Genomic DNA, 15143 nt, shown 5'->3' with positions numbered 1-15143 from the left:
CTGCCGGTATGTGCGAATGTGTCTGTACGGTTCAATATCAAATTTTGTTTAGTGGCCTTCTTATATTCCTCAAATACATTTGTAGATAAAGTCATGGGTTGGTCACATCCGAATTTTTTTATTACATCCATTTACATATATGTATAGATATATACAATTAATTATATCATATGTGTTATTGCTTTTTGATAGAAAATAACTTATTGTGTTTTTATAGGAATATTAATATTTCTTTTTAATATTTTAATGAATAGCTAGATACCTACGTAGGATCTGTTTTATGGTAGAGAGCATACAAATACCACCCAACACTAAGAGGGTACCACTCAAAAGCTTTTCTTGATCGTTCGAAGATTGTAATACAAGAACTTACAGCACAACGTAGCGGTGCCCTGGGATAGAAAACCTTTTGTATTTTATTTTTTATTTGTTACAAACAGAAAAAAATAGCATTACAATGTACATGACATAACATTCTTACTTATATTGAATCTTAAATAATTAAAAATAAATTTCAGGTGTCTAATGTCATATAAATGCATTCAAGTAAATTCGTAACAATAAATAAATTGAATTTTTTATTTTTTATTTTTAGCCAATCATACTTATCTATTTAAAGTTTGGACCATTTGAAAGGTTCCATTACAATTCAAGCAACCGTCCGATCGCCTTTATTACGATTTGGTTGGTCTGTGTTGCCAGTGAATAAATAAATTCCAGACAACCTAGTCCACAATACGCCATTTGCATCGATTTTTAATCTTGTATTATGCGATTAAATGCATGTATATGTACTTAATTTACGATATACATAATATTCTCCGGTAAATTTTAAAATGTATTGGTATTTGCCGATGGCAACATTTTGACGATTTACCGGTAAACAGGTATACTGGTATACCGGTATTTCAATCGCTAATAGTAATACTACGTGATACTAAGTGGACATTTACAGCAAGAAAAGGGACAGCAAAATGGATCAATATAAGGAGAATATTGTTAAGAGAACAGCAAGATCTATATAAAAAGGAATTACCGGAATAGTTGGTAGAATAGGGATTAATGTGAAATAATGAAAGATTACGGAGGGATAATTGAAAATTGGAATACGATTTTTCTTAATAAATAAGGACTGACTATCAATTATTTAATTCAAAAGCTTATACAAAAAAAAATTGATCATAAATTTTCCTCCTAAATTGTAAGGAAACAAAATGATAATTGTGAAGAATTGCAGAATGAATGGAATTTTTTATTTATTCGTTCAAGATTATTAATATATGTATGTGTATGTATTTGATAAAAAAATATACCAACCAATACTAGCAAATTCCAGATAATTAAAAAAAATATATGGATTGAAGTTTTGACGAATCAGATCGTGTTGGAACGTGCGTTGGAGATGTGTAAAACTATGTAATGTTGTTTTTGTCTTCGTAACTTTTTTGGTTTTAAAAATTTAATTTTGGTCGGTTGAACCCATAGATATATAATACACATGTGTATTATACATCAATGGTTGAACCTCTTGCGCTTTGATATGCAAAGTGGGCTTTTTTCGATTTTATATTGCGATTAGGTTCGCTTTTGTAATTAAATTTCTGTAACGAGAAATTTTAAATGTCACCTTTGAGTTCGTGCAAAATGTGCTTTGATCGTAAAATGATATAAAATCGAATTAGTACTTTGGATCAAAATTAATATAATCGATTCTTATGATTGAAAATTATGGATTACATTAAATTTGTCATTGATAAACAGATTTTTGAAGCAGTTTAATATGAAAACAGTTTTATTGAAAGCTTGAAAGCATTGGTTCCAAGCCTTTGGAGTTGAAGTCGGAGTCGTAAACTCCGACTCCTTTTTTATTACTATTTTTAATTAATAGTATTACGGTATGGGTCAACTAGTCTCTGATTTTACTGAAGTAAATCCACTAATAATTTTAATTTAATAATTTCCTTAAAAATTGCACATATTTTGGATGTGCTCTGGCCAAAATCGATATTCGTCTATTACTTATTCTCATTTTTTTTTATTAAATTAGTTTGTTTGTGTATGAAATTCATACACATACATACATATAATATATACATCCTATAAATGTACTTACTTTTTATTTATACCTATTCCATTACCAATAATCCAATAAATTGGGTTACATGTCAATTACTTTAATTTTTTATATTTTGAAAATTGCTATTATTTTTACTACTAATAATTTTATATGTTGGCAAGTAAATTTCATCTTACTTAAATTGTTCAAGTTGGAGTCAGAGTCCGCAGCCCTGATTGCTTGGTATTGAACTATATCTACATATACCTGTAGGTATTGGAACAACTGTTTCTTATGATTTAGTTTTAATCCTAGAAATTTTGTATGGATATTTTGAATAGGTTTACCGAATTTTTCAAATCTCCATTTTGTTTTTGGTCGAAGTGAAATTCTTTTGAAAAATCTAAAGCTTTTCGTAAATCGAATGCATAAGATGCACCGAAGGTTACCGATCTGCGGCCCGCGTGCCGCATGCAGGACGAAGTTCTTAGCAATTGTTCGCAGTTGTTGGTGGTGTTCCACGGCTTACTCTGTGTGTTGGGTTCGCTACGGAGCATCAACTATTGCTCATTTTCTTCTGTTTCATCCCCCCCCCCCCCATCGGTCCCCTTATCTTAATACTATACGTGAGACGGAGAATAATATTGTTTTTCTGCGTCTGCCGGAGCCGGAAAAGAGAATTAGCGTATTCTGGAAATTGTCATACTTATTGCGAACGAGACTACGAACCGTTATTGCATAGTAGGAAATATTTTAATATTGCACTCGGGCACACAAAACGTGACCAATTTATCAAAATTTGTTCATACATATGAACATGTGTATACGTCAAGTACGTACTTATGTACGAATACGATGGAAGATTTATTTTCATTTATTAGGTATTAATTAAAATTGAACATTGTTATTAGTAGAGCCCGGAATCTGAAGGGGCTGTTTATTGTTCAAAGATTGTAAATGCATTGTTAAAGGTTTGCGGAACCTTTTTTACAAAGCATTTACAACAATTGAACAATAGGCGGCACGTTTCCAGCCCCTTCAGATTCCGACCTCTAGTTATGAGGCATTTACATGTGTTGCAGTCATCGCTGCATCGAATTTAATTGAGATATGTATTGTGTAAATGGGAATAATTGGTTGAATTAATTGTTTTGTAAAAAAACAATTATTCCGGCATTTTTATGTAATTTATCTTTAATTTTCAAATTATATTTTTATTTAAAATTTACATACATAAATAAAAAAGCAAAAAAAAAGGATTCGCAGTCGGTAGGATTCGAACCTACGCTCCCAGAGGGAATCTGATTTCTAGTCAGACGCCTTAACCGCTCGGCCACGACTGCTTCTACAGGTGGTTCCCAAACTGTTGAAGTTGTCTGTCGACAATTTTAATATTTAAACAAGTGTTTTAGAATGCTGGTTACGTTTCGAAATAAAATTTAAGGAGGTTTTTTAATATCTTTCATGTACATATTATATGTAGATCGTGTTAATTGGCGAGGCGTTGAAATTTGTTACGTATCTACATAAATTCCTCAGGTGATTCTGTGTATCCTATGTACTTATCTATGCAGCGTAGTAAAATTAATAATTTGAACAATATGGTCAATATTTATTATGGCTATTAGCAAAGGAAATAACAGCTATTGCCGGTTGCTTGTGCAACCGCAACTCGTAAATACGATAGATAATGCGCATAAATTTCCCCTGTCGTTATTATTGCACGGATAATCCGAACTTAACAGCTACATTTCCTGATCTCGAAATGCTTTCGGCTATAATTATCGGTGCTAAGCATTTGTGGGACGTGACATTGACAATATTCATCCATGCCCTTATGATATTTACATCACTTATATGTACATACACACACATTTAGTCAATATATTTTTAGAATTATTATCTTTAAGCTTTTAAGTAGGTACTACTGTTGAAAGAAATGCTGAGGAGTCGAATCATTTCAACCGGAGTCGGAGTCGGAGTAAAAAATCAACCGACTCTGACTCCTTTTTATTATTTTCTTTAATTATATTACGGTATGTAACTAGAGTCTCCAATTGTATTGTATTGAATAAATTTAAATTTAATAATTTCTTTTGAAAAATCATGATTTTAATTTACATTATAAATAAAATCATTGAATTGCTGGTACTTTGATGATTTGTGGCCAAAACTGATTGATTCCTCCGTCTCATACTTTTTTACTCTAATTTATCGCATTGATTTATTTGTTTATGAAACACATAAACATTATTAATATACGCTCTTAAATGTATATATACAATAATTCAATAAATTAGGTTACATGTCAATTTGTACATGTCCAATTTGAAATTGGAGTATGTATGTACATATGTATATACAACGTATGTACCTTATGAAATAATCCAATTGGTCGAATTAAATTTTTTTATCCTGGTATTATTCCTTATCGGAGGTAAATCCTGCATATTATTACTTTATTTTTATTAAATTAACATGCCGAAAAAAATAATTAGCATTGTTTTATGTACATATATAATAATTGTCTAATGCGTGTCCACGTGCGTGTGAATGTTCATTTAAATGCTTCACTTGGAATCGTATATCGTGGAAAGAGACGCTGCATATCACTTCTTTCATATGATCGGCTAGCAAAAACAAAAGATTTTTTTTTCAAAAAAATTAATTTAATTTTAAATTATTAATAAATAATTAATTCCGTTGATCCGAATTGCGATATTTTACCGAGTGCATAATTATGTGCACGCAGACCACTAATTTAATAATAAATTTTGTGTGTATGATATTTGAAGCGGATGTATGTATTTCATCGCGATGATATTTTGTGTAGAATAAAAGGAATAAAAACGACTTTTTTCTGAAATGTGTATCAGAAAAGAAGATAATAATGAATAATAGTGTAGGCAATTAAATTCAATATCATTTCTATACGTTTGGAAGATGATACATGACAGCTAGGTTAAAAGTACGTAAAAGGAAAAATACTATATATGCAGTCGTGGCCGAGTGGTTAAGGCGTCTGACTCGAAATCAGATTCCCTATGGGAGCGTAGGTTCGAATCCTACCGGCTGCGAAATTTTTAATAAATTATAATCGATTTATTGATATCAAAATTGTCGCGATTTCGAAACATCGATATAAAACGTGTGAAATGATTTTGTTGTGACCCAGTACATTTTTTATAGCACTCGTTTCATATCGATAAAATAAAAAAAAAATTCAACGATTTCCTTGTTTGATAATTTTTATATATAGATCCGAATATTATATTATGTGAAATAAAAGCATCTCTAATCTAATCTAATCTCTGACCAGTAGTTTGCAAAATCGTCGCTAGAGTGTGCTTTGTTTCAAATTTAGATCGGGAGAAGGTGTGACATTCATTGCTGATTCACGTTTCTATTTTGATTTGCACACAGCGATTTTTTGCCGGTGTCGTTATAATTTCGTCTTCCGAGGACTATCATGTGTTGGATCAGCTGTGAACGTGTTTGGCAATGACTCGTTCGACATAACTGGGTCACTTTCACTCGAATTCGACGACGACATGAACTGTTTGAGAGCCTCTGGTATGAGCAGTCGTGGCCGAGCGGTTAAGGCGTCTGACTAGAAATCAGATTCCCTCTGGGAGCGTAGGTTCGAATCCTACCGACTGCGAATTTGTATTTTTGTTGATTAATTCTTCTACGGTAAAGATTCTGCTATGAAGCTTTAAATTAGGCAAACAAAAAATTTATCGTGTAAAGCATGTATTAAATTTTGTAGTTTGTTTTTTCGCCTATAGAGGGTGAGCGAATTTTATGAATTTTGAAGTTGAAATGCCTTTAGTATGCTTTAAAGTTAAATTTCGTATAAATATTATGCTCATATACAATCTTTATTTAATGTGATATAGAAAATATTAATTTATTTTCGGTTTGCTTTAAATTTTTAATATTACTTTTATGGATGCTTTATTAGCATCGTATGATACTTTTATTAAAATCGTGCGTATGTTTATATGCGTGTTATATGATCAAAGCACGCAATGTATTGTTCAAAGCAAACTTTTTACAAAGGAGAGACGGATGTGCAGTAATTGAATAGAAAAAAAGTGTATGTAAAATATTCACCGCTCGTATTGCATTCTTTGTGTGCTAAAAATACAAAAAAAAAGTATATGTAGGTACATGGATTTGTGCGTGTGTCGGCTGCTTTTGTGCGCATATTATAAAAATACCTGGAAGTTTCGCTGTGCGTACAATTCTTCGCAATATTTCGACTATCAAAAGAGTTCGAACATTCTTCAGTTATGGGAATATTTTTGATTAATTTTATTATTATTTTTTGTAATATTAGGTAAATATACATAATATGTTGCTTTTCGTTTTGTACTAAGTAAGAAATCAGGTTATTCCAGTTTTGGACATTATTTAATGTGAAATTATTTAATTTTATATATAGTCGTATGGACTGAATATTTTGAAGTTGCAATTGGATTATATAATAGCGTGGTGACTTTTTATAATTCAAATTTAATTGATTTCATAGTTGGAGTGGATAAAATGTTATAAAAAATTAAAAAAAGGGACTTGGGCTCGTCCGGGATTTGAACCCGGGACCTCTCGCACCCTAAGCGAAAATCATACCCCTAGACCAACGAGCCATGTCGATATGGTGATGAATTAAGGAATATAAATCAAAATGTTCAAATTGCAAATTCATTATCATTGACATTGAGCGTTCTTTATGATAACACTTAACGATGATAATGACATTAAAATTTACGATAACAGACGATTCGTAAGTGAGTCGTGATAAAAAAGTCAACGTTGTGCAAATAAATAAATTTGTAAAAAGAATTTTGGAATGCATGTTTCAAAATTTTGATGTGATTGAAATTTCTATCTATTATTTTGTTTGAGGGTATTTCTTCATTGGTTTTATTACTTTATTTTTTTATTTAGGATAAAATCATTGAATGAATTTTTTGTGGTTAGAATTAGGGCTGTGGAGTCGCTTCAAAATTTACCAACTCCGACTCCGACTCCAACTCCAGCTCCGGTTCTGATTTGAACGATTTTAGTAAGATCGACTACGAATCCACTTGAAATGCTACGACTCCACGGCCCAGAAAAAAATGATATTATGTTATTTACTGTTGCCAAAAATAATCCTTTTTTTTTAACATTGGTTTGATTTATACTTTTTTAAACTAAGTATCATCTTCTATCTACATATGTACATATGTACTTTGTAATTTTTCAGAATATATTATAAATACTTTAAAAGATTTTGAAATGGTATAAATTTGTTTGGTCACATTTTGATTTTGAAATGGTATAATATCATAGTTGGTAATTTGATTGAATGAAGACTTTATAAATACATAGAAGAGTGACTTACCTTGAACACAATAAACTTTTGCAACATTTATAGATACACACAAATAATATACACACATATGTAATGTATACTTCTTTTATTTTTAAATATTCTATTCCATTCTATTTTGATTTAATTAGTCAGTTTGAGCATGAGGCAGATACATTTATTATAACATTTCTCTGGCATGAGGAGCACATGTCTTCAAAATAGTATTAAATTTAAATTGTGTGTTTGAGATCTTATATCTATAGGTAGATCTAGAGTTATCCTAGTATATAGCCCTACATTTCGTCATTGTTACCGTTCGAGTTAAAGGGTTATCATTTGGAGTAAACTTATTGATTACTGGTGGTTATACCCGGCTTCGCTCGGTATTTGTAATGTAAACTGTTTTAAACATTAATTGTAAACATTCATTTTTTTTTTATTAAATTTATTTGAATTAAAAAAAATTAAGTTTGACGAAAGCCAATCAGAATCGAATTACACACGCACATAACGGTCTTTAGTCTCTGTATATAAGATTTTGATTCAACGTTAATTTTCTTAATTTGTCATTATTGAACTGCAAAACTTTATAGTTACATACATATACATTTGTATATATGTATGTATGTATATAAACTTGTATAGCAACATAGTGAATGATATTTTTGAGACGATTGACGTGAGTAAAATATCTTAAAATTCGTTTGTAGGTGACTCTTAATTTTCATCGTTGACCCCTTCTTCGTAATGTAATCATCATCATCTTCATCATCTACAGCCATTCACCATCCACTTTTGGATGAAACTTCCATTCAGCCAATCACCATCCGCTTCCATTGGTCTCTGTTTTGCGCAAGTCTCATCCATCTCACCCCGTACATTTTCCTAATTTTGTCTACCCATCTTCCCTGCGGTCTTCCTTTTACGTTTTTGCACTCTCTCGGTTACCATTCCAGCACTTATTTTGTTCACCTTTCGTCCATTCTTTTAGCCACGTGGCCCACCCATTGCCATTTCAATTTCTTCACTCTATCCACTACCCACCCTTGTCATATTTCTTACCCACGTTTTCCGTAACATTATTAAGAAGATTTTTTAATGCCATATGTTTACTATGCTGTTTTGTATAGTTTCTAAATTTAGAAAATCTTTGCCAATTTTATAAAGTTGCTCTCAATATTCCAGCCGTTTCGCACATGCTGTTTTTTTTCGCCTTGTACCGACACGGACGTTTTTCGGTTGATTGACAGGGGTTAAGCAGCGGCGTGCGCGGCCCCAGGGTGCGCGGGTCGGTTCAACGACCACCAAAACACAACAACGTACGACACGTCTGCCATCGATCAGTCCACTGGACTAAAATTGGACCAAATTAATCAGTGTCCACTAACTGATCGACGTCTATTCGTCACGATTTTTTTTCAAAAATGAAAAATAATACGAATGAACACGCTGCACTAGGATCTAAGGAAATATGTCTCTGAGTGTAGTAAAGTGTTTCGAATTTAAAATAGTACGTCTAGTTTTGTGAAAAAGCAGAGTGCATTTGTATGGTTTTATCCAGCAGTAAATTATATGGAAGCTGTGGTGTTTTTATCTCACGACGGCACATTTTATCTCACGCGATTTGTGAGTATTTGAGTATTTTAAAACCACTAGTATGATATAAATAACAATGGGCGAGTCACGTATGTGAATATGGGATGATGTGGGAAAAAATGTGGGATGAGATGGATCAGAGTAGCCCAAAACAGAGACAAATGGAAGCATGTTGAAGAGGCCTTTATCCAGCAGTGATGGCGAATGGCTGTGAATGACGAAGATGACTCATTCTGAAGATTCAATGAAATCTCTTGAAATAATTTCTTGAGAGCTGAAATGAAATAATTAATTTTTAATTTCGTATACTTATTCTATAATATATTATATTTACCACCATGTTTACTTTATTTATGTACGTAGTAACAATAGATGAAGTTTTGTGATCATGCGAAAATTAGAAATCGAGATTTTGACTGATTTGAAATCGATCATTGATCACGTTTTCATGATTTAGAAAAAATGTGTGTGTCTGTGTATTTTGAGGATTTTTTGAACTATCGAACTAAAACTTAGTATTGGTTACTGAAATTCTTATGGACACGATATAATTTTTTTTTAAATTTTTAAGTTGACCGGAAATGGTACCTCCCCTTATATGCAGGTGCCCCCTTTTTTTTACTAACCTCTTCTTACTTTCACTTATTAAGTTTTTGAATTCAATTATCTCCCAAACCGCTAACTGAATCGAACTGAAATGTTTTCACATGTAATAGAAATTATAAATTTTATAACCTAATATTTTTTATTCTTCATCATGTTTCAAAAGTAATTGATTTCCCTCGTTTTAGTTTTGTGGAGTTTGTCAATTTGGCGTTTGAAAGCAAAGACAAAATCGATGAATACTGGAATATGGGTATTGTTTTAAATAAACTCAATCACTCAATGTCAGTTTCGACCATAATTAGCAGTAGTTATTTATAAGAATTAATCTACAAAATTACAAGGGAGAATGAAAGGTGCGATGATTTGAAAATAAACTTTGTTGTTTTTGGAGCAAAGTTTCAGCCTTGAATTATTAATGGTTTTCAGTGGTCGGGAGTGGGTATAAGCGGATATCAGTCAAATGAGATCCGACTGTTGTTGTTCTTCGACTTTATAAGTTCTATTTGGAATATTTGCGTCCGTTGATCTTTTAGACCGCGTCTATTCTCGTCCGCGGTGGGAACACGTGCTCTCATTTTCTCGACCTGGAGAGTATTATGTATGTATACATGTATGCATTAGTTTCATGGGCAGACACTTAAAGGAAAAAGTGCACTCGTATACGTCTCAATATATTTTTTCTGTATTTTGAATTGTGGAATTTGAGACGGGTGACGAAGTTGCGACCTCCTTAATTTTTTCCAGTGTCATCAATAATTGCGAATTGCCGCAATGCATCTATCACACAATTCAGAGAATGGTCTTCTGCTATATTTCGTCCAAATTAATTTGCATTCATCAAGACTTGTTTAAAAATAATCAACTGGTCAAAAGTGAACTAGAATGGATCGGTACGAATTAATTGCAAATTGCGTCTCATTTCAGAATGTCGGAAGTATTGTAGACCCGGCATGTCCCAGTTCTGTTTTTTTTTTTAATATTACAATTGAGGAATTTATTACGTCTACTGTCATTATTTTTGCCAATTCCTACTTAAGTTTTTTAAATTTTATAATTTAAAATTATTTTTTTATATTATTTTTTTACAAAATGGTTGAATATTTTTTAAATTGTGTTTTTTTTCAATTCATTTTCAGGAAATCATCACGTTCTGGTTTCCCTTCGACAAGGCGGATCGCCGTCGGGGACATCTTAGGACACTTCTACAACTGTACACACATACAGGTGAGTGCGACGTTCTCCTTTTCATCCGGTAATGAGAGAACACCTGTCAGGGACATCCTCTCTTATTTCACCTCTTTCAGCGGATACGTCAAGCGTTCGTATAAAAAGCACTCGACCCCTCAACGCAGGCGTGCTCGTTATAACTTGAAATATTTCCATTTAAATTGCGGACAAAACGAAAATTGTTTATAGGACGATCCATCTCTGGTGCTATTTTTTTTGACGTTTACCTTGATTTACGTTGGAGGTGTGTTCTTGTCGTTTGCGGCCCATTTTTTCCGATTTTTAATAAGTACACCTAATTGGGTATTAGATACATACCATAGTTGTAATTCAGTCGAATTCTTTGATTTTCGACAATAAATAATCAAAATATCATGATTTTTCTATTGTTAAATTTTCTATTATAGGCGATTCAGTGAATTCAGTACATTGCATTTTTCTAAGAATAAGATCAGTTATAATGATCAAACTCTGAAAATACATACCAAATAGCATATTGTCTAGTATCAAATTCACTTTTGGAGTCTTTATGTATTTATTAGAATATTAATCTAATCTCATTTTTCCAGTGATTCGATTTTGATTTTTAAATACTTTTTATTGCTACTAAATTATGTTCACAGTACATTTTATATCTATTTTAATAGCTATTGATCTACTGATCATTCTCTAATTTACAATTTTAATTTAATTTTGTTAGTAATCATAGTATTATATTATTCTAATTTTAATGTACAGCATTATAGGAAAAAGAGGTCAAAAACCTATTTACAATTCTTATAAATGTTCATAATACATCTAATACATAATAAAATTAAAGAATGTCTTAAGTCGATGACCTAAATCAGATTTTGTTTAGGTAATCTGTGTTTATACCTGAAGGGTACAGACATTTTATTGTAATCACCGAGACTCTTCACAAGTGTGTTAGTATGGTTATTAGTGATTCTGTCATAGAATCTACTGGTTAGTTTGTTAGTAATGTCTGTAACAAATGGAATATTGTATATGGCATGCAGTTTTTTCAAGTTAGTATATATATATATATATATATATATATATATATATATATATATATATATATATATATATATATATATATATATATATATATATATATATATATATATATATATATATATATATATGGGTGTATTATAAATTATTATTAGGAATTTATTTTGTATTACTTGGAGCTTGGAAAGGTTAATATTCGAGGCGTTATTCCATACAGGTGAAGCTTAGGTTAATAATGGTAATATGAGCGCGCGATATAATTTTATTTTATTTTGAGTTGATAAAGAACTATGGCGATTAAATATTGGGTATGATGAGGGTCGGTCTCCGTGACGGGCCCGAATGTGAAACGCCGGAAAACGCAAATATCGGAAAGCAAAGATCGAAAATTGAAAGATCTTAAGTCGAAAGATAAAAAAGGGTGCATGGTAAATGGTACATACTCACGTACATACTCACTTAATTTGCGCGAGCAGGATACAACAGGAACAAGAGGAACAGGCTTTTCCTCCCGTATTCTGCGCGCGCACATTAATACGGGAGGAAAAGCCTGTTCCTCTTGTTCCTGTTGTATTCTGCTCGCGAAAATTAAGTGAGTATGTACCGTTTACCATGCACCCTTTTTTTTGATCTTTCGACTTAAGATCTTTCGATTTTCGATCTTTGCCTTCCGATATTTGCGTTTTCGGGCGTTTCACATTCGGGCTCGTGAGATAGACCCGATGAGGGTATACCCCGCATCGCCTTGCATTTCGCTCCCTCAATGTGAGGTGCCCATCTCATTATTTTATCAAACGTTACTCCTAAATATTTTACAATTTTCCAGTGAAAGCTTACTGTAATATACACTAATTGATAAGTTAGCTACGTATATTAGGTCACAAATTTTGGAAAGTTTGGCAGTGATTGGAAATTTATCTTCTAAGTACGATATACGTATAATTTTACAAGCATTCGTGTGGAAACGAGCCGTCTAAAACATTTGTCTTATGAAAATTAGCACAACGATAAGTCTCATAGACAAAAAGGAGGGGGAAATAATGGTTGTGGTTTTCTTGTCGTTTTGTCGATAAAACAAAGAAGCTTTTTCAGCTCACGTTTTCCGATCGTAAGAAAAGCTCCTGTCGGCGACAAGCACGCTTTGCTCTCTTGCACATAATTTTTTCTTCTCTTCCCTTCTTCATCTATTTCTATCTCGATCGACCATAAGTCTATACATTACATTTGTATAGAGGCGTTTTGGTACACATCGAGATCTGAGTTCCGACCAATTTTGAAGTAAACTCGGTGGACCGCAAGCCGACGACCAAGTCTCAAGTTCGAAGGCCAAACGTCGAACCGACATCAAGATGTATATAATTGTTGGATCGAGCTTGAAACTAAAGCACTATCTGCCATTACTGCGGTCGTTCGGCAAAACGCGCTAACGCTTATTTACGAGTGCAGACTTTAGAGCCTATTGTCGTAGAATAAACTGCCGTGCTGTTTAGCATTTTTATACGCTTTGGAAGGCTATTTATGCTGTGAAAAGGTGGTCGTAAACCATCTCAGTCGGCGAGTGCATCAGACATAACTGCCGACTGTACAAAGGCGCTTCATATACTGCCGCTTAATGTGATCGCGCTCGACTACCCGACAGTTGCTGCAAAAACACGTGTAGGGGTGTAAAGCATGTTATCTACTAGAATAGTGGGTATTAACCTTCCGGCGTCTCTTAAAGCCTGATGATATTGTAACATGTTTGGGGTGGGTTCGAATTGGACATGGTATATGACGTCATATGCAATTTGGATGATATTTATAGAGCATAATTTCTGGCAGGTCAAATAATCAAGATCAGTGATTACTTTTATATACAATTTTTTGTATTTTGATAATAAAATAAGGTTCTTTTTTCTTTTGAGCTTTACACGATGAAATAATTCGATGAATTGCTATCAAATAATGAAACCAATAATTAGAGTTTACACTAGTGAGATAAATTATTTGATGAATATCTATACAATACATCAGCGGTTTCCAAACTTTATGCTACTGCGCCTCCCTAAAAAAAAATTTTTTTTTCGCGCCTCCCTACCTATTATTTTTTAATAGATATAATAATATAGACACGTTTTAAATAATAAACCTTTATTTAAAAAAAATACTGAACACTACAATAGACAGAATAATAAAAAGGTTTTGCTAGGTTTTAACTATGGTTGCCATACGTCCCGTATATACGGGACATGTCCCGTATTTCACTACTCGGTCCCGTATTACAATTTGTCCCGTTTTCTCCATAAACTTTTCTCCAAAAACAGACTGTCGATTTGTTTAACACTGCATTGATAAGTGGTCCCAATCATTCAAAAAATTTAATGCTTTCGATTGGATGACTCTCGAGCAAGTTCCTGAATGGGGGGAAATAGAACGATAGTAAGGAACATCGATGTTGGAAACAATGAGCTTCTATTCAACCAGTTCGTATATTTAAAAGATTATTTAAATAAAAATAATACCAACGAAAAGTGGGAGACAACGCTGAAATTGAGTATGGAAGAGAAATGGCTGAAGTTTTTTAGAGATACCAAGCATATTGAACAGGTCATGTTTAATAAAACTATGTGAGTATATATTTGCCATTCCAGTCCACAATGCCAATGCGGAGAGAATATTTTCCCTGATGTCAACACAATGGTTGGACGAAAGAAATAAGCTGGCAGTTGAGACAGTTGAGGCAATTTTGGTTTGCCAGTATAATTTTAAAATGACTTGCGCCCAATTTTATCATCATGTAAAAGAGGAAAACGATTTAATTAAAAAAGTTAAATCATCGTTAAAATACGATTGGTCTAAAAAAGACTAATTTTTTAAAATAAACTTTTACCTACCTACTTTTCCATATTTTATTTATGTAGCACTTAAATATCCCGTATCAATGCTTGACAATTATGGCAACTATAACATAAATTTATACGAACGCGTATATTTATTTTTATATTAAATTACTAATTAAACTACATCTAACACATCAAAATTTAATGCGAAGGATGTTGTTGTTTATCAAATCTTGGGGGCAATATGGAGAGTGCCACTCGTAACTCCTTTTCGACTATTAAACTGGCTTGATATTTGGTTTTCATTGCAGCTAGTGCCGAAAAGCCCGTTTCGCATAAATAAGACGTTACAAACGGTAGAAGTACTTACATTGCTTTGCAATACAAAGATTCATACTCTCCACTAAGACCTTCCAAAATTTAATTATGGTTTCATTTTGAAACTTTTGTTTTAGTGAGCTAT

At 32.5% G+C, this 15143-nt stretch overlaps 4 non-coding genes across 4 annotated transcripts; 2 read left to right on the top strand and 2 right to left on the bottom strand.

Moving 5' to 3' along the window:
- Positions 1–3317: 3317 nt before the first annotated feature.
- Positions 3318–3399, bottom strand: TRNAS-AGA (transfer RNA serine (anticodon AGA)). Its single transcript has one exon. It is a non-coding gene; the product is annotated as a tRNA-Ser (tRNA).
- Positions 3400–5051: 1652 nt separating this feature from the next.
- Positions 5052–5133, top strand: TRNAS-CGA (transfer RNA serine (anticodon CGA)). The gene has a single exon. It is a non-coding gene; the product is annotated as a tRNA-Ser (tRNA).
- Positions 5134–5635: 502 nt separating this feature from the next.
- TRNAS-AGA (transfer RNA serine (anticodon AGA)) lies at positions 5636–5717 on the top strand. The gene has a single exon. It is a non-coding gene; the product is annotated as a tRNA-Ser (tRNA).
- A 916-nt stretch (positions 5718–6633) lies between these two features.
- On the bottom strand, positions 6634–6705 carry TRNAP-AGG (transfer RNA proline (anticodon AGG)). The gene has a single exon. It is a non-coding gene; the product is annotated as a tRNA-Pro (tRNA).
- Between the last annotated feature and the right edge of the window lie 8438 nt (positions 6706–15143).

Source organism: Arctopsyche grandis, chromosome 9 (genome assembly GCF_051622035.1).
Source record: "Arctopsyche grandis isolate Sample6627 chromosome 9, ASM5162203v2, whole genome shotgun sequence".
Lineage (NCBI taxonomy): Eukaryota > Metazoa > Arthropoda > Insecta > Trichoptera > Hydropsychidae > Arctopsyche > Arctopsyche grandis.
Note: the sequence above shows the minus strand (reverse complement) of the source record. Positions and strands in the feature narration are given on the sequence as shown.